The sequence below is a fragment of the Armigeres subalbatus genome, chromosome 2, assembly GCF_024139115.2.
Source record: "Armigeres subalbatus isolate Guangzhou_Male chromosome 2, GZ_Asu_2, whole genome shotgun sequence".
Taxonomy (NCBI): domain Eukaryota; kingdom Metazoa; phylum Arthropoda; class Insecta; order Diptera; family Culicidae; genus Armigeres; species Armigeres subalbatus.
In genome coordinates, this window is record NC_085140.1 from 46,545,168 (window position 1) to 46,569,572 (window position 24,405).

At 41.8% G+C, this 24,405-nt stretch overlaps 1 protein-coding gene across 5 annotated transcripts in view; it reads left to right on the top strand.

Moving 5' to 3' along the window:
* The first annotated feature begins 3,966 nt into the window (after positions 1-3,966).
* Positions 3,967-24,405, top strand: part of LOC134218529 (coronin-1C-like) — a 197,675-nt gene continuing 177,236 nt past the window's right edge. For 2 of the 5 annotated variants that reach the window (XM_062697642.1, XM_062697651.1), the window contains exon 1: positions 3,988-4,485. The gene's annotated coding sequence lies outside the window, so the exon portion shown is untranslated. Of the gene's footprint in view, positions 4,486-4,853; positions 5,156-24,405 lie in introns of those variants that run through there. The other 3 variants (XM_062697654.1, XM_062697653.1, XM_062697649.1) reach the window with 3 other exon arrangements.

Below are 24,405 nucleotides of genomic sequence, written 5' to 3' on the forward strand. Positions count from 1 at the left end.
CAGATCCAGTCAATTTATTTGTTTCGCGGATGACATGGACATTGTCGGCCGAACATTTGCAAAGGTGGCAGAACTGTACACCCGCCTGAAACGTGAAGCAACAAAACATGGACTGGTGGTGAATGCGTCAAAGACAAAGTACATGCCTGTGGGCGAAACCGAGCGCGACAGAGCCCGCGTGGGAAGCAGTGTTACGATAGACGGGGATACCTTCAAAGTGGTCGAGGAATTCGTCTACCTCGGATCCTTGCTAACGGCTGATAACAATATTAGTCGTGAAATACGAAGGCGCATCATCTGTGGAACGGGGCCTACTACGGGCTCCAGAGGAAACTGCGGTCAAAAAAGATTCGCCACCGCACCAAAAGTGTCATGTAGAAAACGCCAGTCCTCTACGGACATGAAACATGGACAATGCTCACTGAGCTAGAATTCCATCTAAATTATATGTGCAACGCACATAGATTTTTGCAATCAAGCTTTGCAAATATTTTTTATTGTTTCTGCACATAAAACGAGAAATTTTGCGGTTCATTTATTTTATGTGCAATGCACATATATTATAAATGCACATCAAATGTAATTTATTAAACCGTGCTAATATCTTTTATTTGCGGCTGTTGATAGTATTCGCAATTGATCTTAATCTAGATATTTTTTTTCACAATCCAAAACGAATGAAATATTTTTCGTAGGGAATACAATTTTCAAGTACTAAAGTACGTTTATTTCTGAATTATATGTATCAGAGAAATAAAAAACGACATCGATGTTAAAACACCAACGGAAAGGATTGATGCAGATGCCGGAAAGTTCCCGATGAATGGTGCACGCAATAGTTCGTCAACATCAGCCTCCGTTGTCGTTGAACACTTTTCCCCCTATTTTCCCGATGCCTCATTGCTGACAATAAGTAGATGATATTCCCGACTGTATGCTGGTATTTCCAGAAACCGTATCGTCAAAGTGTCCACCAAGTGTCATTACGAAATATGAACCACCAATATCCTGGAATAAATACGCCAGAGAATACGCACCAAAATGTAATGGACATCGTTTTTTGAGCCCATTTCCGCGCTGCTCCTGTGCTGCCGCTGCTACTCTTTTACCAGGATTTTGATCGAATGAAAAGACGAATGAAAAAGTTTTAAGAACCATTATCGAATGATAATAAAATTATACTTACATTATTTGCCACCAAACAATAATTTGCTTGCACTACCAGCAGCAGTCTGAAAAATGATAAACTGGAAAGCAGCGCAGGTCCCGCCATGTTGTTGTTTCGAAATTCCTCTTCATTATTGTACGCTTTGAATTTTATGTGCGGTTACCAATAATTATCAACTATTGGTCCATGCACATAAAATTTATTGGCAGGTTGAATAAGTTGTAAATGAATTTACTTTACTTTGTATTTGCTTCGTATTTAAGTTACATGGTTAGCAAGATATGTTCATATGCTGCACATAACATCGAATTGAATTCCGTCGATCCTTTTATATATGTTTACCGCACATAAAATGTAATGGCGATTTGATCTCAGTGCTTGAGGAGGACTTGCAAGCACTCGGAGTATTCGAGAGACGGGTGCTTAGGACCATCTTTGGCGGTGTGCAAGAAGACGGTGTGTGGTGGCGAAGAATGAACCACCAGCTCTACGGCGAACCCACTATCCAGAAGGTAGCTAAAGCCGGAAGGGTACGATGGGCAGGATATGTTGCAAGAATGTCGGACAGCATCCCTGCAAAGATGGTGTTCGCTTCAGATCCAGCAGGTACGAGACGGCGTGGAGCGCAGCGAGCAAGATGGGCAGACCAGTTGCAAAACAACTTGGCGAACGTGGGGCGTATTCGAGGATGGAGAGATGCGGCCTCGAACCGTGTATTGTGGCGTCAAATTGTTGATTCAGTGTTATCTGTTTATATGTAGACTAAATAAATGCTGATATATTCTATGTACACAAAGCGCATAGATTATAAGATTGAGCAAGAATTTTTATTTTATGTGCGGCTAATAAAACATATGAATTGTATTTATAAAGTATATTATGCCTAAAATAGATTTGAAGTGTATCAATATAATAAGCATGAGCACTCCACAATATCGTCTCGTCGCATAAGTCGCGTGGCGCAGTGGGATCATGGATCAGCCACGTAAGTCTTGGGTAGCGCCGGACGGAATTCATCAGGAGGTTGGAACGTTCGGTAGGATGCTGGCTGATCAGCAGGAGTCCAGGAGGAGCTTTAGCTCGGAATATTCAGGAGCTGGTCGGCAGAGCATCGAGAGACGCTCTTCAAGCTTCGAAGTCGGAGCCTGCCGTAGTGTACACACTTAAAATAAATCACCGAATTCGGTAAAATTTTACCGAACTCTCAACAGCAGAACGGTAAATAATTTAACTGATTTTCGGTGATTTTGACAGTTGAGCAATGGAAAAAATTACAAAAAATCTGTAAAATAAACTACCAAACAGTTCTGCTGTTGAGATTTCGGTAAAATTTACCGAATACGGTGAAATGAGGTAAGTGTGTAGAGAGTGAACTCTAGTATGTCTTGTTCTTCGTGAGGGGGTTCCCTTATTCCTCTGGGCAATGGGGGTAGCGAAATGAATTCCATATTTTTGACACATATATTCCATGTGCCCACATGCATTGCATGAGTGTTCACACATACTATTCATGTGGGTCATAGAATCTGTGTGAATTTGTATGCAATTAAGTATGTGCCGACGCATGATATGCATATTTCAAAATACATAGATTTTTGCCATAAAGTATGTGTCGATTTTCCTATAGGTAATAAATAGGTTAAGTGATCTAAGCGTGTAGTAACTAAAATATCCTTCACGGTAACATCAGAATACTCATTTTAGGAGTACTTTTCAATCATATTTGAGAATATTGCTTATACGTCAAAATAGGCGTACTTTTCAATCATTTGTTGAGAGTATTTTTCACGCTTTTCAGAGTACGAAAACGGAATTGTTGATGCGTAAAAAGTAGTATCTTAGAGAAAAGAAAATTTTATAACCAAGTCAGTTTACAGACACCAAAGATGAAGGTAGAAAAATAAAAATCGAAGAAAAAAGTGACTGGAGAATAAAAACAATTCTAAGAAAACTATTTTATGGAGTTGGTAGGTAAATATTTCTTATTTCGTTTCATGTTTCTATAATATATATTTCATATTAAAAGGTTTTTGGATTCCTATGGTCGAGAAGACAGAATGCCTGGTCAAAGTAGCAGCCCAAAGTTTGTGGAAGCAGCAAAGGATAAATATGTATTATATATGTGCCTGTAAGCTACAAAATTCGTTTAATATGGATAAATAAATATGTCTACTTAATGCTGTCTTCTATAATTATGATTACTTGACAATAACGAAAACATCTCCATTTTTAGAAATAAATATTTCATTATAAGGGGTAAAAAGTACACATTTTTATATTTTAATTGAGAGTAAAAAATACGCATTTTTTCTTTGTGAACAGGAGTAAAAAGTATGCACCATTTGACGTATAGGCGCAATACTCATAAATGTGTAAACGGAATATACTCTTTTTATGCGTAGTTCCACTTTTCCACGATTATGCGTACTTTAAAGTGCTTAAAGAGTATATTCTGGTTACCGTGTTTAGAAAAATGTGTAGATTTTTATTAGTGAACGTAACTGGTAAGATCGACATTTACTCAAATATATCAGAATGGGCATCCCTACATTTGCTTGTTTGTTTTGTCTGTCTGTTTTGTGTCATTTTCGTACTGCGAGCGTCGCTTTGCGTCGCGGCGCCGCGCGTCGCAAATGACACAATCAAAACAAAAAGATTCAAACTTGTCGCCCGCTCGCTGTTTGGTTCCGCCGGCTACGGCCGTCTTCCGCAGAGCAACCGGTCCGTGTCCGATTAACCGTTTGTTTGGCTTCTTACGAAGCTCTGGTAAAAGTTCCTTGTTTTCCACTGAGGTTTGCTTTCGTGTGTTTGTTGGTTTTGGTTGCGCGCGGCGTTTGCTTCAGTCTTCTGAGACCCGTTAGTGTGTTCGGACGTATTTGCGCGCGCTCTTCGTGTTGTGTTTTTTTATTGGTGCTGATCCCCGCTCGCGCTCGCGATATCTGCCAACACACCTTGCTTCTGGTCAAGTGTCGGTCCGTGATCCCCATCGTTGTTGTGAGTTGTGATCCAAAGCGAGTCAGTAAAAAGCATCATCAAGTAGTTCAACAGTTTTGTGCAATCTTCGGTCGTTTGGCTTGGTTTTGCTTTTGGACTTGCATTATTAGGTACTGCGTATTTCGTGGTAAATAAAGCATTAAAACTGCTATCAGATTGGCATTAAAAGGAAACGATAAGGAAAAAACATCCGCTTGGCTGCAGATAGAAGAGCAGCTTTGAAGTTATCTGTGCTTGAGTATTATTTTGTTTAAAGTGCTGTTTACTTTCCATTTATTTTCAATAAACTATAAACTAATCGTGATACTAAGTTTCAGTGTAAAGTAAGTCCCTCTAATTTTAAATTAAATATTGTTTTTTATTTCATTTTATATTTCGTTCAATTATTTTAATTATATTAAAGACTGTATATTCTTAAACAGTGTATTGACACGACTAGACTTGAATACCACACGCCAAAAAACTCCTATATCGTAACTGAAATCAGTCCTTTGATATGGTTTTGACTGGTTATATCGATTTCACCTTTATGTAAAATACTATACTATATTTGAATTGGGAGGAACATTTGCCCTTGAACTTTCTATACTTCTTGTTTGGCTGTCCCATTGTACTTATTTTATCGAGCGAAACGCGAAGAAATCCACAAAAGAAAAACAAGGCGCCCAGTCAGCGCCTAGACCCCCCAGTCTGATTGTGTCCCGAACCAAAACATTGTGTGAACGGCCCTCGCGTATCCCCCAGTGTATGATGGTGCTAGACGATCCAAAATCGGCGAATCTGCTTCAGCAGACGCTGAACGATGGAAAAACTCTACCATCATCAGCAGCAATCGAGGAAAAGTTCTCGCTGTTGAAGCAGCAGCTGGAAAAACAGCCCGAACTGGAAGCGAAGGAAGGCGGTGGTGACGTGATGCCTGCATCAATCACGACTCCCACCGGCAACAACAATAGTCTGATTGATTCGCGAGGCTGTGCCAAGCCACAGAAAAAGGTAAGAAAGATGATGATACTGTTATAATTTTTTTTTTTGAGATTTTGCTTTACTTTCTATATCAGCGAGATTGATGAACTTGTTTCTTTTTCTCCACGAACTTGGAAAACTAACGGAACGACCAGCAGGGTGAGAGCCTGTCTTGGTCTCGTTAGTTCTGGATGAATGGAGGTCGAATCGTGGCATGTATTGAAGCGTGAATGAAACGCTATGTTTTTACTCAATGTCTGGGTGCGAAAATGGCGAAACTCATTCTAGAAATTAATTTTTATTGTCTTTTCTAATAGATTGAGTAATGTATACTTAATGCATGCACATTTTATTGGAAAATATGAAAATGTCAGTAGTATACTTAATTAAGTGTATGGAGAACTAGTTTAATGTTTATTTTTTTTAATTGGATTGGATAATTCAACTTGTCTTTAAACACACAATATAAAAGGGATCTTTTAGGCAGTCCTCCCCCTTTTATCGTTCCCTGCTTTCATTACTCAGTCATATTGCAGACTTGATGTTTTGTATATTATTTGAAATTTGTTTAATTACTTTATTAAAGTGATTTTTTTGTAAATTTAATTAAGGTAATCACTTACTAGAAAGTTATGATTTTTAACCATGTACTTACGTCCAAGTAATGCGATTGAAATGATCCCGAGTGGTGAATGCTGGAAACGGTAATTGGGATAATGCTTTGCCCATATAGAGCATCTTCTAACACAAATCAGCTTTGCATCCAAACAAAGCCCCAAATCAGTCTTTCTGCATGAGCCGATTTTCTCCGAACCAACTACCTATGAACAAACATAAACGCATTCGACTCACCATCTAATAGTCTCACATTACGCTGCCGCCATCACAAAACCATGGCATTTACGAGAAGAGACAGCCAGGTCTTCCGCTTTTTACGAGTTTACTTTTATGGGGGCGCAATGGTTATGTTCCTTTTTATTCGATACTGGTGCAGGTGGAACCGCTCCGAATTAAAACCGGTTACCTGCGATGGTAACACTGGATGCTGGGAACATCCAGGTCGTCGTGCCGCGATCGTGACGAGAAATAAAGATGCATAGTCAGTGTGGTGCTGCATTTGCGGCGGAGCAATCACTGCGCTGTTTTAACTGAGGCTCATCCGTGTGACTTAATGAATGTGGAGTTCGATTTTGATCGACATTTAGTGGAATGGATCAGAGCGAATGAAGGTCGTCTAGCATACATGTTTTTATTTGTCCTCTGTCAGTTCTGAAATCAAATCCGCGGCATTGAACCCTATCCGCGCTAAAACTTACAATCAAATTCTAGTCAAACACGCGCGAAATACTTTTTTTTGTTATCATAATTTTTCAAACGTCTTCTATTCAAGTGCGTTTTATAAAAAATATTACTGATTTTCTAATAAGACTCCAAACTAATTTGGCATCTTTTGTTCTATTATGGGGTATGGAATACACAAGACACGTTTATATACAAAGTATGACAATAATAAAAAAAAAAAACTGCCGAAACTGTAATTGATCCTAAAAATTATCCTATAAATTATGTAACTTTGTTGGAATTACTCACAAGACAGGTAAAGTTAATAAAACAACGCAATTTCCTTTTTTTAACAAAATTGTAAATAAATTGACAGCGAAGGGATTTGCTCCTCTCCGGAGGTGCAAATCTGATCGAGCGTCTGTTCTCCATGTTAGGAGCGACTCAAAACAGCGTCTGTTCCCCGTGTTAGGGGCGGCTGATCATCGTCCGAGTGCCAGCGAGGGACTCTAAGCTAAACTGTGCACACCATGTTGCATCGTGTCAGCATCGAGAAGGCAGCCCCTTCAACGCGATGTAGGTAGCGCAACACTGGTAAGAGTAGCTTACCGAAAATTCTACAGTTACCAAGAAAGGCAAAAGTAGAGCAAAGGATTGATTCAACGGCAACAGACTCGGCAACGAATAAAGGACAACGATTGGAAAGTCGGATCTTGGAACGTGAGAACAATGAATGAACCCGCACGTGTTGGGCTCCTGGCTCGTGGTCGCTGCACAAGGTCGGCGTGAGTGTGGCAGCAATCCAGGAAATACGGTGGCCCAGAACAGGAGAACGTGAATTCCGGGCGGTGGATCCCATAGCGAACACTTCATTCAAGTACCACATCTTCTATAGCGGCGGTGACAGAGCAGAACGAGGAGTAGGCTTCATGGTGATCGGGAAGCAGATAAAGCGTGTTATCCAGTGGAAGCCGATAAGCGACCGCATTTGCGTGTTGAGAATGAAGGGCAATTTCTTCAACTATAACCTGATCAGCATCTATGCCCCAACGAACGATAGGCCTGATGACGTGATGAAGGATGAGTTCTGTGAGAGCCTTAATAAGGTCTACGGAGTGTGTCCAACACACGATGTAAAGATTGTCATCGGGAATGCAAATGCGCAGATCGGAAGAGAAAGTTTCTTTCGCCCTGTCATTGGTACGGAAAGCCTTTATTCCGCTACCAACGATAATGGTCTGCGACGTGTAACCTTTGCTGCTGCTAGAGGGATGCCAATAAGCAGTACCTACTTCGCACGTAAGAATATCCGCAAGCACACCTGGCAACATCCGAGTGGAGACACTTGCTCACAGATAGACCACGTGCTGGTCGACGGACAACATTTCTCGGATGTTATAGATGTAAGGTCCTTCAGAGGTCCGAACAACGAATCGGATCACGGGCGTGACTTTCCAGCGTCACGAACTCACGAAACAATAGAACGATGCGTTTTGATATTTATCGCTTGTCAGTTGAAGGAGTTGGTGAACAGTACCACCAGAAGCTGGACGAGCGGATAGGAGATGCCACCGGATCTGGAGACGTCAACAGATTGTGGGAAAATTTCTACGAAACTGTTACTACAACAGCGCAGGAAGTGTTAGGCACTGCACTGGGACGGCAACGAAATGGTTGGTGCCGGCGAGTGACGGACGAGACAAATTTTGCTAGGAGTCGAATGCTAGTGGCTCGTACCCGTTCCAACAGAGAGCGGTACAGTGTAGCAAGGGCAGAAGAGAAACTAATTCACCGCAGAAAAAAGGCAACACGAAGATAGTGTGATAGCTGAAGCGCAGGAGAACATGGATAGAAACGATATGCGGAGGTTTTACGCAACTGTCAATGGCGCGCGGCATAAGACTGCGCCAGTGCCCGCCATGTGCAATGACCGAGAGAGGAATTCGCTGACAGACAAGACTATGGTGGCAGCCAGGTGGAAGGAGCTCTTCGAAGATTTGTTGAACAGTGAAAATGAAAGTGTATTAAGGAGCAGAATGGACAATGGATCTAGTCGGCGACAGTCAAGCTGTGGAACCACCAACGCTGGACAAGGTTAAGAAGGCTCTAAACTAGCTGAAAAACAGTAAAGCTGCTGGAAAGGACGAGATCCCGGTCGAGCTTCTCAAACACGGAAGTGAACAGCTGCATCAATCAATCTACCACATTATCCAAAAAATATGGGAGGATGAAGAACTGCCTACCGGCTGGTTGGATGGATATTCGGATTGCAGACGAAGTGTCAACCTCGTTTGTGAAGCAGGGTGATGCACTTTCGAATTTATTGTTCAACATTGCACTCGAAGGCGCTATTAGGAGATTTTGCGTGAAGATGAACGGCACTATCATCACATGGTCGCATATGCTCATGGGTTTTGCGGACGACATCGATCTTATTGGAATCGATCGCAGAGCAGTAGTCGAGGCTTTTGTCCCACTGAAGAGGAAGACGGCGAGGATAGGCTTAACTATTAACTTTACCAAGACAAAGTACATGGTGGCATGTAGAGATGGGGGAAGACCTAGTGGTGTTGGTGCAGAGGTAGCGCTTGATGGGGATGTGTTTGAAGTTGTTGAAGAATTCGTTTATCTTGGAACGCTTGCACGGAAACAAATGCATACCCACAATCATGAATAAAAAATCATGAAATCATGAATCATGCCAGTTCATGAAATCATGATTATAATTCATGATTTCAGGAACATTATTCATGGTACTACGCAATCGTCATCAGTCGACAAAATGCATAACCGGTTATACTTCGAACACTCCCTTCCCAAGAAGTGAGAACAGCTGAAAGGTAGCATGCCGGACTCTCACTCAGTGTACTCGAGTTCAAAACCCCTGTTGAACTTTTTTTTTTATTTTTCGATCTCAACATCCAAATCGTAACGCATTGGTTGCGTTACGCGAAAATAAATCATGAAATCATGATTTATATTCATGGTGTATTTTCATAACATGAAAACACGTTGGATTCATGAAATCATGAATTATTTTCTCATTTCCGAGAACGGATTTTTACCCGTGTGTGACATGTGACAATGACCGTTTCCCGTGAAGTGAAAAGACGTATTGCTGAAAGAAAGAATAGCGAAAACAATATTCAACAGAGAACCAGATAGGAGCCGGCGACTTCGTGGAAGGCCACGAACACGCTGGCTGCACGCGGTGGAATCGGACCTGGGGACCCGGAACGTTCGAGGAAACTGGAGGAACATCGCCCAAGACCGACGATTATAGAGCTCTAAAATACGCCAGGCAGAGCTTAAAATATTCATCTTCATGAAGCAACTTCGGTCCGAATTTTGACACACATCGCATGAATATTCAAAACATAGAATGACATAGTCAGACGACTACTCCACGAACTCATTCATTCGACTGTCACTGAGTGTGTTTACTATGTGCAGAAAAAAACATAATTAGCATTATTTATGTTGATGTTTCCCGTTGACAGTGCCTCGCGGATGAAAATCGGATTCAGTCCTGTGTGATAAATCACTTTACTCATTTGAAACGTGTTCAGATTTCAGATAATTTATCAATTTGTAAAATGTGCATAAATATTCAATGACTAATATTCAACTGAATATTGACTTTCCAGAGCCGACTATGAATGTGTCGGAAGTGAACTGACAAATGAAGAAAAATGGACTTCACCAAAAATTTTCTATTATTTTACACTCTGACGCCAGGCATAGGTGTATCGACGCTGTAGCCAACCAGGTATCCAGGTAGGTAATTTAATACATTGCTATACCGCTATTATCGTTGTGTCTTCGTTCGCCTAAACCGCCCGTGTGCTTAATCGTCTTCATAAAACCTCTTCTTAGGAACTATATCGAATCAATGAGCTCAGGTTATACCAGATGGAGAATTTCGGGGAATTCATGTCACTATTCCATATAGTCCGTGTATAAGGATTCTGAAGAAAAAGTTCAAAATGATTTCAATTTTTCAAATTGGGAATCTATAATAGATGATTGCACAAGGGAAATAATAATTTCAATCTACCTTTTACTGAGTTCCATATCGATCCTGTAGTTTGAATGATCGAGTAAATTCCTGACGCCGAAGACATTCTCCGGAACCATTAGAAAAAGTTTCCTGGTTGTAGTTTGCTGAATAGTTTGAAATAAATCTGGAAAATAAAATAAAAACCCTTGGTGCCTTCCTCGTGCAAAAAAAAATAATACTGAGAAATATGAGTGAGTTTTTTTGCGAGTTTTGCGCATAGAAAATAGTATTTTGGCCATAACTTATGATCCCACGGACGGAGCCTGTGGGGTACCTGGGCACCCTCCACAGTAATTGTCCCTTACCGCGTCATGCTGGGCTCTGACGTGGTGGACCTCTTTTCCCGAGCAACTCGTGGGACCAAAATGGAAAACCAAGTCAATTCTTCAATTAGTGGTAGTAGTGTAGACGACAAGCTTTCGCAAGAGGTGGGTTGTTTAGGTCTCCGCCTAGGAGGCCAGAGGCAATAGTCGGCAGCTCAGTGCGCAGCGCCAGCGTGGGTCACTCAACCTTCCTCTCGGCTAAAAAAACGCCGGTAGGGGTTATTGACGGCCCATTGCTTGTGGAGGCGATGAACCGCAAACGCGATGGGCTTTCGGCCTTCGAGGTGGCGACGGAACAGCTGGACGCCATCATCGACTTTGCGTCATCGAAGCATAATATCAGCAAGGACCTCAAGAGGAGCTTGCAGAAACTTCGAAAGTCGATGCTGAACGCCAAGCTGGAGAGGGCGGTCAGGACGGCCAAGTGTAAACCCGTGAAATCGGTGGAGTCGAGGTTTACCCAGACTGAGGCCCAAGGATTCGCGGACTCGGGCAAGGTCGAATCAACCGAGGGCGTGCCAGCGAAGACGGTGGTACCAAAGTCTACCCAGACTGAGGCTCAAGTATTTGCGGGTACGTCGGGGGTGACTGCTCCAACGGAGCAGACACAAAATCCCCCGACAGTCTCCAGGGGATGAGCTCCCTGGGGGCCGCTCCAAAACGCGGAGGGTTACTACCCCGAACAAGGGTAGTGGGGCTGAGAAGCTGAACCCCGGCCAGGTACCTCCAAAACCGGGGAGGAAGGACCTGGAAAGGTCCGTCCACTCAGGAAAGACGGTGGTAAGGGGTTACGACAGGCTGAAAGTTCTCAGCCGCACCAGACCAGGGAAATAGAGGGGGATGACGCCTCCTGGACCCTGGTCAAGAACAAGAGGAAAGCGAAGACGTCAAGGGCCGAAAAGAAGGCCCAGGCGAATGAGGGTAGCAAGAAGTCTAGGGTAGGCGCCAATCGCTACAGGGGCGATGCCCTAGTCATCACGGCGGACGAGGCTAAGTACTCGGATGTTTTGAAGGCGATGAGGAGTGACGTCAAGCTCGGTGAACTCGGCGCCGACGTACGTCGAATAAGACGTACCCGGATGGGCGAGATGATCCTCGAGCTGAAGCGGGGCGTCTCGCAAAAGGGCGCCGCCTACAAGAAGTTGGCGGAGGAAGTTCTAGGCGAGACGGTCAAGGTGAGGGCACTCACTACGGAGGTGAATCTAAGGGTTAAAGACCTGGACGAGATCACCGAAGTCGAAGAGCTCGTCACGGCACTGACGGCGACTGCGGCGACAGTGTGAAGTGGAGACGCCCACCGCAGCCGTTCGTCTACGGAAAGGTCCGGCAGGGCCGCAGGTAGCATTGGTTCTGCTATCTGCAGCGGACGCCTCCAAGGTAGTCAAGTTAGGGAGCGTCAAGGTGGGATGATCGGTATGCCCTGTGGGCATATACGAGCAACCCGAAGTTTGCTTCAAGTGCCTGGAACCGGGGCACAAGCAATGGGACTGCAAAGGCCCTGACAGAAGCAATCTCTGCCAACGCTGCGGATTGGAGGGACATAAGGCACAATGCTGCACGAACCCTCCCAATTGTTTGATTTGTTCCAGCAAAGCTGTGAACAGCAAGCACCCCATGAGGGGTTTGATGTGCCCGGCGTTTAAGCGTGCTGCAAAATCACAGTGCAGGTAACGCAGCTGGCTTGCTCGGCCTCGCCCGAGTGTTTGGTGTGCGCAGGTTTAGAGGAAACGGCGGAACACGTGTTGTTCGTGTACTCACGTTTTCGCGCAATGCGTGACCACATGCTTGCCACATGTGGTCTGGACACTACCCCGGACAACCTAGTTCGGAGGATGTGTAAAGATGAAGTTGGCTGGAACGCCGTTTTATCGGCTATCGCCCAAATCGTCTCGGAGCTACACAGAAGGTGGCGCGTGGACTCAAGGATGGCTAGTTCAGGCGCAAATAAGAGGTGGTCCAAGGGATCGGAGTCGGCTTCATGGGTCATACCGGTGGTCATGCTCTGTGGTCGAATTCGATCCTTTTATCGAACAAGTGGCCGCGCATAGAACAACATGGTATCGTCGCTTTCGCGGCGTTGGTCAACCGGGTGGGTTCCGAGCCAGAGGACGGAAAAAGGTCCTCGTAAAGGCTGGGGCAGACGTAGGCACCGCGTCGGCAAGTCCCTCTGTGTGCTTGCGAATAGGCCCTATCGTAGAAAGGTCAATTTGGTGCACACGGCATCATCATTCTTGATACCAGTCGTGCAGAGAGAAGCTGGCGCGAAGTCGACCCTTCCCAGCTTCCGAGGACATGGGGCGTGGTAAGGCCACCTGGAAAGCCGGCAACGTGCTGGCACGATACCATGGTGTTCTTCTAAAAAGCGAGTTACGATGTTCGGTGCTGCAAGGACATGCAGCTAACCTCGAGGGTGCGTTGTGCACTGGCCCCCCTTTGAAGCATTACTTTCTGGTTGTACCGAAGGGACTATGGGCTTGGCGGCAATGGAAACGGTTTAGCGGGTCGGGGATGTAGTCCTGCCTCCCTCGTTTGCTGTTGGTGGTGATTCCTAACCCCGCACTTCCTGAACAACCCAGGATGCCTGTTGAGCAGATTCCCCCTCCATTTGCTTAGGAAGAAAAAAAACGTGCACACACGTACACACGGACAGACAGACATTTGTTCAGCTCGTCGAGCTGAGTCGAATAGTATATAACACTATTGGTCTCCAAAGCTTCTATAAAAAGTTCGTTTCCGGAGTGAAATGATGGCCTTTCGGTACAACTTTGTTGTACGAGAAAGGCAAAAAGATTTTTTTATCCCGGGATTTTTGGGATTTCGAAAATAATATCAAGGGAAATCCCGGGATATTCTGTCCCGGGATGGAAACTCTAGCAGCTACGCGCTCGCCGCAAGCTGATAACAGTTGCGACGTTTGTAGCTGGCGTGTGCGTTCCCGTTCACAGGGTGTCCATCTAGTCGGAAAACCGGGAAAAAACTGGGAATCTGACTTGCCCGGGAAAAAACCGGAAAAATTGTCCAACCAATCCGGAAACTCAATATGGTCGATGCTTTATGATTTCTCTAGGGGTGCTAAATATGTTTTTCGAAAGTTCTTAAAATCCTTAGCCACGACATATACACAAGTGAATCACACCATCTCAGTTTTCTAAAGGAGGGTTACCTACGCGCCCAGAATTACCCTGTGTAGTGTAGATGACTGACTATTGAGTTCCTGGCTATTTCCAGCCGACTAACTAATAGGTGAAAAGTAACTTTCACTCAGTGGAATAACTCTTAGAAATTAACTTTCGAAGGATTTCTTTTGTACAATTTACAATTGGCTGATGTACTCGCTAATTACGTGAATCGAACTTACGATCTACAGATCCAGATATGTTTGACAGAATGTTCTCAGCCGTTTCTGTCACGTCTGGACATTGCAGAAGAAATCGCATGTCCGAACCTGTACAGGTAACACCGGGGTAAGTGGGACCTAAAAAAATGCAAGTTTGGGAAAACTGGTACCGCATACTTAAAAAATAATTTATTTCGATGGTTTAACAACGTATACATCGTTGTATACCTTCATTGTTGATGTGTACACACAATAAAAGCCATTGATTGATTTACAGAAATATTTAAATGTGATGTAGAAATTTTGGCTATCTCAGTCTTTAAAACCATTAAACGATTAGCGTTTAGCCCGACGTTTCGGCATACATAAAAACTATTTCCAGTCGTTTCCAATACCATATTAAATGTGATAGAAAGAAATGTTACTGTAGGACCCACTTACCCCATTAAACGGGGCAAGTGGGACCTAGAAACCCACTCAAGTGGAACCTATGATTTTTTTATATTAAAAGAACAAATTTGAGGAAGGTATATATAATGCCAATATAGTATCGAATGTTAGTGCTTTCAGACCGAGATAGGGTATCAGAAAGTGAGGGAGGGGGTGTGGTGTATTTGTAAATACATATGTACACTCTGTGTAGGCTACCCGAGATATGTTGAGCTCATAGTCACACTAAAGAAACGTGTTACGTCTGTAGTAACATTATGTAGATTGGGAGGTAGTAAAAGAAGTCAATAATGTTGAAACATAAATCATAATTTTATTCAACAAATAATCAATTCATTTGAACAAATTTAATTCCTTATTATTATCAATTGGGCTTATCAAGGGACTTGTCGAAGACGGTTATGCTCCTTCGGATATTTTTGTACTAAAATACCGATCGTTGGCAAAGTGTCTTCAAACCTAGCTCTTTTACAATGGTTACTTGATCCTGTTTTCTCCGCAGACCGTTTCAACTTTTTTTTCTTGTCTGAATCATTTTTTCCAGCTTCCTCCATTTCCTCCTTTTTTACTTTTGATGACGCTTTTTTTGTCACTTGCCCCTCCTTAGATTTCAATCGCTGAACAGCTTCGACCGAAGTGATCACCTCAGCACCCGCACAAATTTTTCGTTTCTTAATCTTTTGCAAAGATCCACTCTGCTTGACGTGCTCCAAGAGGATTTGCTCGAACGAATTATCTCCGGGCTTATTTGTGGACTCGTTGACACCTTGATCAGAACCACCATCCGGCAGATATGGAGCATAATTTTCGCTCATGGTTGGAACTGTAGCTGGTTGATTCTCCTTGTCAGAGGAATCGTTGCAAATGTTGGTATCTTGGTGCTCATTCGTGATAGGTGCTTTTGGGTTTTGCGACTGATATCAAAACGTTTCAGCGCCAGTGGGTTATACTTATCGTTAGAAATTACGTTGGCACAAAACGGATGGATGCCAGCTTTGCGAAAGCCACTTTTGATGTTTGAAGGATCAAACTGTAACCAATTTTTGGAAATGATGTTGGAGAAAGTGGACTTTGGTAGCTTAGTCCCGTAGTTATTCATTTGCCATTTAATGATAGTTTCATCATATTTCTGCTTGAGAGGCTTGAAAACGGACAAATCCATCGGTTGCAAGAGATGGCTTGCATGAGGAGGAAGCTTCAATATCACAACGTTTTCCTGTGAAGCTTTTTCAACAAGCGCAAGAGAGGTATGTGAGTTATGTCCATCGTAACTCATAACGACCGGTCGCTGTTTCGGAATGCTCTTCAAGAACGTGTTACAGAAGTAGTTGGTGAAGGTGACCGTGTACATCCAGCCATTAGTTGTTGCAGCGGCAGCGTACGACATCCCACAGTATTCTTGATTTTTATTTGCTAACCACGAGTTCCACACATTCTTTGCCTTGAAAATGATGAGCGGCGGTAGGTTGTCGCCATCAGCTTCCTCCTCATGCAAGCCAGTTGCATTTGCACCCATCAATACTGTGAAGTTTTCCCGCCCTCGGCCGGCTGTCACTCTATGAGCTGCCTTCCCTTTTCTCCAACTACTCTCATTCGGCTTGGATCCAAACAAAAACTTGTTTCGTCCTAGTTGTAGATCTGTTCAGGTGGGACATTCAGGATCTCACGTTGTAGCATGTCAAAGTAACCGGAAATGATGAAGGGATCTACATTTCTCTTTCTGGCCACTTCAACCGCCTGATTTTTCTTTCGAGAAAGCCCGTTTCGTCGCATGAAATTCACAAAGAAGTCTGGGCCGGGTGTTGAATTCTTGAAAATAGTTTGTAAACCAGTTTCTTTGATGTGTCGTCCTATAGCCGAAATCACTTTCTGGCGCGATAGTCCAAAGCCCCATTTCTCCATTGACTTTATATGTGATGCCATCCTTGCTTCCGTATCTGGAGATAGAGCAGTAGGTCTTCCGCCGGTCACACTTTTTTCTCCCCGTCTCCCGTGGATTCTGTTACACAACGTACTTTTGGGGATGTGGTAGTATTTTGCCGCACTGTATAGCGATAAACGGTTTGTTTTGACGGCGTCTATTGCTTCCAGCAATGCTTCCTTGGAGTAAGTAGCAGGAAGTCTTTTTTTTTATATAATGACGAACCATTTTCACGCGAATCCGCTGAAATAGAACATTATTTCTTTATTTGTTTTCATATATCCCACTTACCCCATATATGAGAAAATACAGGGGCAAGTGAAAACATGGTAGTTTTATTGCAAAACGGAGTGGTAATACTACTATTATCACATATAATCTCTAAAACATTCACAATAGTTACCTGGAACTGATAAAACAAACAGAGAACCAATTGTGCCGGTGAAAACGGAGTGACTGAAACTGCAAGTGCTTAACTTGTTTTACAGTGCAGATGACGTTTTGTAAAGAATTACACTGTATCGCTCCTGGTGGCAGGGATGCCAACTGATTTTTCCTCTATAGTATCTGTTAATATTTATGTTATGACATTTCAGAATGATATTATACCAAAAAAATAATTAGAGGTAATATATCTTAATAGTACCCACTTACCCCGAATTTTCACTTGTGTGGTGATCTACCACTTCATTGTCCTTTACCAACTACCCGTCGAGGTAGCTTAGGATGATAAAAACAGGCAGCTCATCGACGGGTAAATAATTATGAATATTTACTTCTCGATAGTTACCTGACAATGTATATATAGCACGTAATTAGAATTAATAAATTAGAGTTAAGGTAGAGCTTGTTCTTCTCTCCACCGACCATATCACATTCCCTAGGAGCTGGAGATGACTGAGGCCACTCCAGAGAGGACTCGGCTCGCTTCACTTGCCCCGGGGTACCTTACCACCTGAAGCATCCGTGACTTGTTAATAACTGCATCAAGCCAAAGTTTAGCTCTCCATGAGGTCTATCAATTCAGGCCGACGCACTTGGGACTAGACGGTGGGTCCACCTGTCCTTAGTCGAGTTGTCCTCACTCCCATCCGATTGTCGATTTAAGTATTTCATTCGTCAATAATTAGGGATTGGAATATTTGTCTAATTCGAGCAATTTTCTCGTTCAGATCAGATTGCTTAATTCGTTGAATTGCTCAACTAGCGCGACAATTTTATGGATTAGCATGACAGTTCAAAAAGTGTTATGTAAGAGTTGCGCATCTAACGGTGAGTCACGATTTGTTACGCCGAATTTGGACATTATTCCGATGGGTCGTGCACGTCCGCTATCGTCATCAATAACATAATTTAGCAATGCGTAACAAAAGGTTACGGGTAGTTTTGATTCCAGATACTTCAGATAATGTGTCGATGTAGCTTGTGCATGAATAAGAATTAATTTTTTATATACAATTATTATAGAAAGTGGATGTGAAATCAATAATTAAATTTTTAGTTGCTACTTTCTCCTATGTATTACTACTATTTCTATTTCATTGGAATTTTTTTTACCAGTTTTTTAGGAAGAAAATTTATGTTAATTTTTGTAGTGCTCTCACGTCTTATGGAAATCAAAAGGAAACACAATTAACGAAAGTTATGGTGAAGAATTTCAAACCAACATGAGCTAAAAATGTATTTATCACATTCCCACCAGTACATCATTCAAACGCGTAGGTTTTTTCCTGTGGTGTTATCTGGTCTTCTAAAATAACGTGGCAGTATGTGCACTTTCTTCGTACGTTATCTATCGATTGTTGTGTTTTATTGTCAAGCAGTTATTCGGAGTTGAACTGCTACGTGCTCGGCGCTCTCCGATCGTTCGAGTACCTACATTTATATGAACATACCGTGCCTATGCGAATTGTGCATTTTTACCCTAAGCCAAAGGGATCTATAAACCGACCGTACCTTCGCCGTTTTGTGATTAGTTTATAACCCGCGGCGCCGAACACGTGTCTTCAAGCTGCTGCAATCGTCACTTCATCTTCTACCACTACCGCTAGGGATCAGTGTCTGCAACATCTTTAAACAAATTGTGTTTCGTAGACAAATGGACGTAATACTCCTCAGAAATGAATATTTAACCAAATGCATGTTGAAGGTTGTCATTGATTCGAGCAGAAACTGTTTGAATAGAATATTTTGCTAAATAGGAAAAAGAATATGTAGTAGAAATTTGTTGTAAATTCCTTGGAATTGTATATATCAACTATTAAGCTGGATTCTAGTAATCTGTTTACAGGCATCTAACTCAGGTTGATCTGTTTGTCTGTGTTTGAACATTACGACATGCTTCACAGGTAGAGCAATTGTTCTCGTAAAATATAAAAAAAACTATGGATATTTAAATTAGTGCTTGTTGCTGATAATACATGCAAATAGCCCCTTTTTCACTGACAGGCATATTTGTGTTCGCATTGAGCTACTTCTCAGAAACGTGACACTCGCGCACTATTATGTGCCCACTATTTTCACAGTGCAAGCGAGAGCACTCTTTCCTGTGATGCGAGAAAGGCATTCTCCGCACGTTTCCATCATGTGGGAAAGTGATAGTAATGGCATTGTTGAACATATTATCACACTTTTCAGTCGTTCGAATTTGCTTTTTTGTGTTATCTTATCTGTCAAAATAACTTGATTCGATACCATGAAAGTTCAACTGAGGAGTGTTGATAGCGATATCTACTTAAATGTATTGAGACTCTATTGAAACATGGAGCATGTTACACATTTATGATTGGTGGTGTTGATGATGGATGTCATTCCCGAACGCCATCAAGCGCAGATTGTATCGTTCCGATTGTTCACTGCAATTTGAAGCTCTCTCAGCCGTTCGATGGATATGGAGAATTATGTTGCATCTAAATGCCTCATTTTGCTAGGAAATTATTTCTTCAACAGCAACGAATGGGAAACACTTTTTCTTAAGGTATTAAATCCATGTATCCAACGTAGATGATGTTGTCTGTTTGGAAAACCAATACGACTCTGTGTGGATTGCAGGTAAATATCATTGAAATTGGTTTTTGCTGCCTTTTTTCTGCCTTGGAGGTATTATCTTTTGCTGTCTCCGTTACGGAGGATTATGCAGCTTAGCTGAACAGCCACGCCGATCCACAATATAGGTAATACGTGCCTAGTCGTAAGTTGTATCTGTCTGATTATTATTATCATTATTGCAGCTGCGGATTTATTTGTTTTCCCTTTTCAAATCGATGAAAACGTACCAGTGTGTATAAAACACTTGGTGTTCGTATGTAAGACATCATTATTTTTCAATCCTGGAGCGATGTTTCTTTAGAGCGTATTCATCAAAATGAATGAGAGTAGACATATACTGACCGGCGTAATAAAGTGCCCACTTGCCGTTTTTCATGCAAAATGGTCAACCTTGGAGCTCTAGAGCCGATTTTGCTGAACCGATTTTGCTGAAAATTTGACTACAGCTCAGTTATAACTATTACCATAGTTTCGACTATATTTTTTCGCAGGCTTAAAAACTATTGCGGTGATACTGATTTTTTTTGTCGGCATCATTGTCATTGCTGCTTGTTAAGCCAGTTTCTCTCTTACAAAGTAGACAAATCAGCCGAAATTTACTCAAGAAGGGAAACATGACGATGAAAAACAATAAACAACTTATCGCGGTAACTATTCTGCGATCAAACTCTCAAACTGTACGCCACGAAATCAAAAGTGGATCACCAAACAAACCGAACCACAAATCCAGGGTTCTTATATACTCATCTGGCATAAATCATCGCCACTGACGTTCAATACTGAATGAATTGCCAGGAATTTCCTAAGAAAATGACATATGTACATGTTTTTTATATGCATACACTAGCAGACCCGACAAACTTCGTTTTGCCTTAACTTGATTTATTCTCTGATTAGTTCTCGAGTTATGCAGAAATTTCTATTTCATTTGTGTGGAAGCCCTCGAAGGAGGGAGGGATCTCAAACCATCTTAAGAACCTTTCCCGGCCCCAAAAACTTCAGGCCAATCGGTTCAGTAGTTTCGGAGTTTATAAGGTTCAGACAGACAGAAATTCATTTTCATGTATATACTAACTTAGCATCATTTAGGTATTATCAATGAGCCTAGAATCGAACTCTTTGAATCTTGATTACGAGGAATAAAATTCGAAATAGATTGAGGAAACATAGTCCTCAGAAGGCCTGCCCCAGACATCCGGTGACGTTGCTAATCAACCGCAAAATCTTCTGGAATTCTGGTTGGCGATTTTCGGCCCAAAACTATTTCAACAATTGCTTTGAATAAACTTTTCAATTTGCTTTTCTGGTGAGATCAAACCAGTAATAGTGGGCGGAAGTAGTGATCCTCATTTATATATATATATATATTTTTTTGTCTTTATTTAGGAGACTTGCAGCCCGAGGCTGGCTCGTCTCCGCTCATTTATCTGAAATTGTTGCTTTGGCTCTCAAACAGGACAGATGTCGGTTTTTGGAGAATGGCTTACTATCATCTTAGAGGTAGCTAACTAATCAGCAAAATCAGCATTTGCGATATGGTAAAGAAAAGAAGTGATGTTACTCTCAAAGTCTCAATACAAAATCTGTACTCAGGTCTAAACATATTTCGCTTACGAATTTGTGCTGTAGAGCTCCATCATTTTTGCACCTTCTAACTTTCATCGAATTGCTTCAACAACAAAACTAATATTTAGCATATTGTTATCCTGCTTTTTACGCTAGGTATAATCTTGACGAGAGGTGATTCAATCATGACATATACTGTGGACAGCAATGAGGTCTAGCTCCTTGGTATCAGTGTTGGTAAAATCACTCATAAATCTCAATCAACGAGCGCTCCCGTACGAACGAAATCGTCTGCGATTTTAAAGGAATGCATCACGCTTGAATTTTTCATGCTAAAACACATCATTTCACTCATTTGCCAAAAAATCATTTAAGTTTAAAAACGTATTTGAAATCAATTTGGGGGCAATTTATTGCTTATACATGGAAGAGTGTCTAATATTTATGCGACAAACGCCAATTCACTGTTTTTAACGAAGGAGAACAAAAGAAAACCAACGATGATTCAAATGGATGATTCAACTCATCCATGAGTTTTTAGATGCTGAGTTGGGTGCGTTTCAACTCACGCTTGATTTGAATCATCCATGAGTTTTGAGATTTTGAGTTTTTACCAACACTGCTTGGTATAAAAGTAGCCTTGTATTTGATTTCCTTTTTCTAATTGTCATAAATTTTTACTCGCCTGTTGAGAAGGTTAAGAAATGATTTTAACCCTTTCAGGCCCACGGGGTCATATACGACTCCAACAGAAAAATAGTTGTATAAAATTGCACGATGGATACAAGTATTCAGCAAAAATGCTTGAAATTAACCCCCTTATCAGGGAAAAATATCAGACATGGGCGATCAAGGCCCTACGACAACCTAGAAAGTCATGAACACGGTGAAGTTAGTAAAGAATTGTTTCAAAATAAGATTTTTATTCAAGCGTATCCGTAGAGCTACTGTAATGTACAATTTTTTTTTATCTTCCTTGGATGTCCTAGACCATCCAAACTATCCTTGAGCTCGGAACTTGAGATCTACAGCTGCGAGAACATCGTTTTTCAAACCTTCAATATGCATTCAATTACAGTCCCTTCCCGATTTTGGCAACACGACCGGATTTTAAAGTTGCCAAAATGGGGATGTTGCCAAAAACGGGAAAAAAATTCATTCAAAATTTCAATTTTTTTTGTTTGCATGATTGAAGTTAAATACTAAGAAAATGTACAACAAAGTATGTGGAGTGTGTTTAAGTGATGCACGTACATCATAATTGACATTTTTGCGTTATTATTCATAACTCGGAGATTGTAGTTCAAACAAAATTGAAACAAACTCAAGAATGGTAATCAAACGATAATGTAACTAATTAGCCAATTTCATAATACAAACTGAATAATAAATAATATTTGAAATTAGCAATAGCGTCGGCCACGTCCTTACAAAAAAATGTGGTGATAAAAAAACGTTTCTATTGTATGCAATTTTTTTTGTGGTCGGTGTGATTAAGAGTAAAGTTCTGTGCACAATTTTCTATGACATTATGGAAAAAATGATCGCAAGACATGTCATTGTTTTAAAAAATAGTAAAAAATACTAATTACGTAAGCATTTTTTATGGGATTTTCGACCCCCCTCCTCCCATGTAAGATTTTTTTCATACAAATAATTTTTATTTATATAGTGCGTAAGAAAACGACAGACCGCCCCTCCCCCCATAAGTGCTTACGTAATATGTGTACGACCCCTAACTGAAATCTGCATTCTGCACATTGGTCGGCGAATCCAATGTAGTGTGAGTATGGATTAACTACACTGGACTACAGTTCTCCATGAACTACTTTCATTATTATAACTTTGAAAAGATGGAAGAATCCTACATCAGACTGAAGAGGAAAGCAAAGCAGATCGGACTAGTCATAAACACGTTGAAGACGAAGTAGCCTCAAGAGAAGACAACGGCCATTCACCACGAGCTTGTATCAATGGCGACAAAATCAAGGTTGTTGAAGAATTCGTGTACTTGGGCTCACTTGACCTCCGATAACGATACCAGCAGACAAATTCGGAGACGCAACGTGGCATTGGACTCACAAAAAAACACTCCGAACGAATAGAGTTCGCCGCCGTACCAATCAGACTCACTATTAAACTGATGACGGTAGTCCTCCGTGGACACGATATCCGGACAATGCTTGTGGAGTAAAAATGGTTCTCTACAACTATCCGACATACACAAGAAGGCGAGGTGTGCACCGATCAAGGTGGATCGATCGGGTGGAAGACGATTTACGGACCCTCCGTAGACTGCGTGACTGGTAACGTACAGCAGTGGACGGAGATGACTGTTATGTACCGCAGAGGCCACTCCGGCCTTAGGCTGAATAAATAATAATAAAACAACATGTGACGCATCACTCGCCTATCGAAGCAGCTAGAATTACATTAGCGATCTCATGGAAACTTCACAGGAGGTACTCTTCTTCTGATACTTCGCCATCACAAACAGAATACTCGAAAGCAGGCATTGGAAGTGTGAGTGATCATTGATCTATTGCAATCGTAGCATCTATAGGCAATGAGTGAACTGTCTCGCTCAAATGAATGCCAAACAACGAGTAGGAGCAATTGTTGCTGTGATAAACAATGACCAACACCGTCTAACAAGCCAAGCCATGGTGAGGTATCCATGTAAGCAACGATTTTCGTCCAATTTCAAAGATTTTTGGAAGCTCATGACTTGCCCCGCGGCAGTGCATCAAATTGGCTTAGATTAACCCGATTTTTTCTCTTGATCTGATTTTTTCCAATGCCTGCTCGAGAGCCTTACGCCTTACATGTTACCAAACTCTTACCATTACTGTTGGACTGTTGCCAAACATGCCGGCTCGTTATGCAATTGACACATCAGGAAACTGTAAAAGCTAACTGTTTTCTAATATTAATCGCTAGACAAATTTGCGTGAATTTTAAACAATAAGACTCTTTAAAATAAATTGTTGCTTATAATCTGTACGGGAATGCAGCAAAAAAAACGGATAAAATGATAAAATGACAGTTTCTCGGCTGATATCAGAAAAGAGGCGCATAATGAGCAAAACGGATTTATGGCTATATAGCGCATTTAGAAAATCGAATTTGCTAATCACTAGCAATTAAACCTACTGGGGTTTGCTTGCTCCTGGATCACTTATGCAGTATCGGTTGCAATGTGATGTAAACAGCGGGCTTCGCCTAATAGATGTTGCACTATGTACAACGGTGGCGTGAGTCAGCTTGTCGACGACAAAATCAGTGAGAATCCAA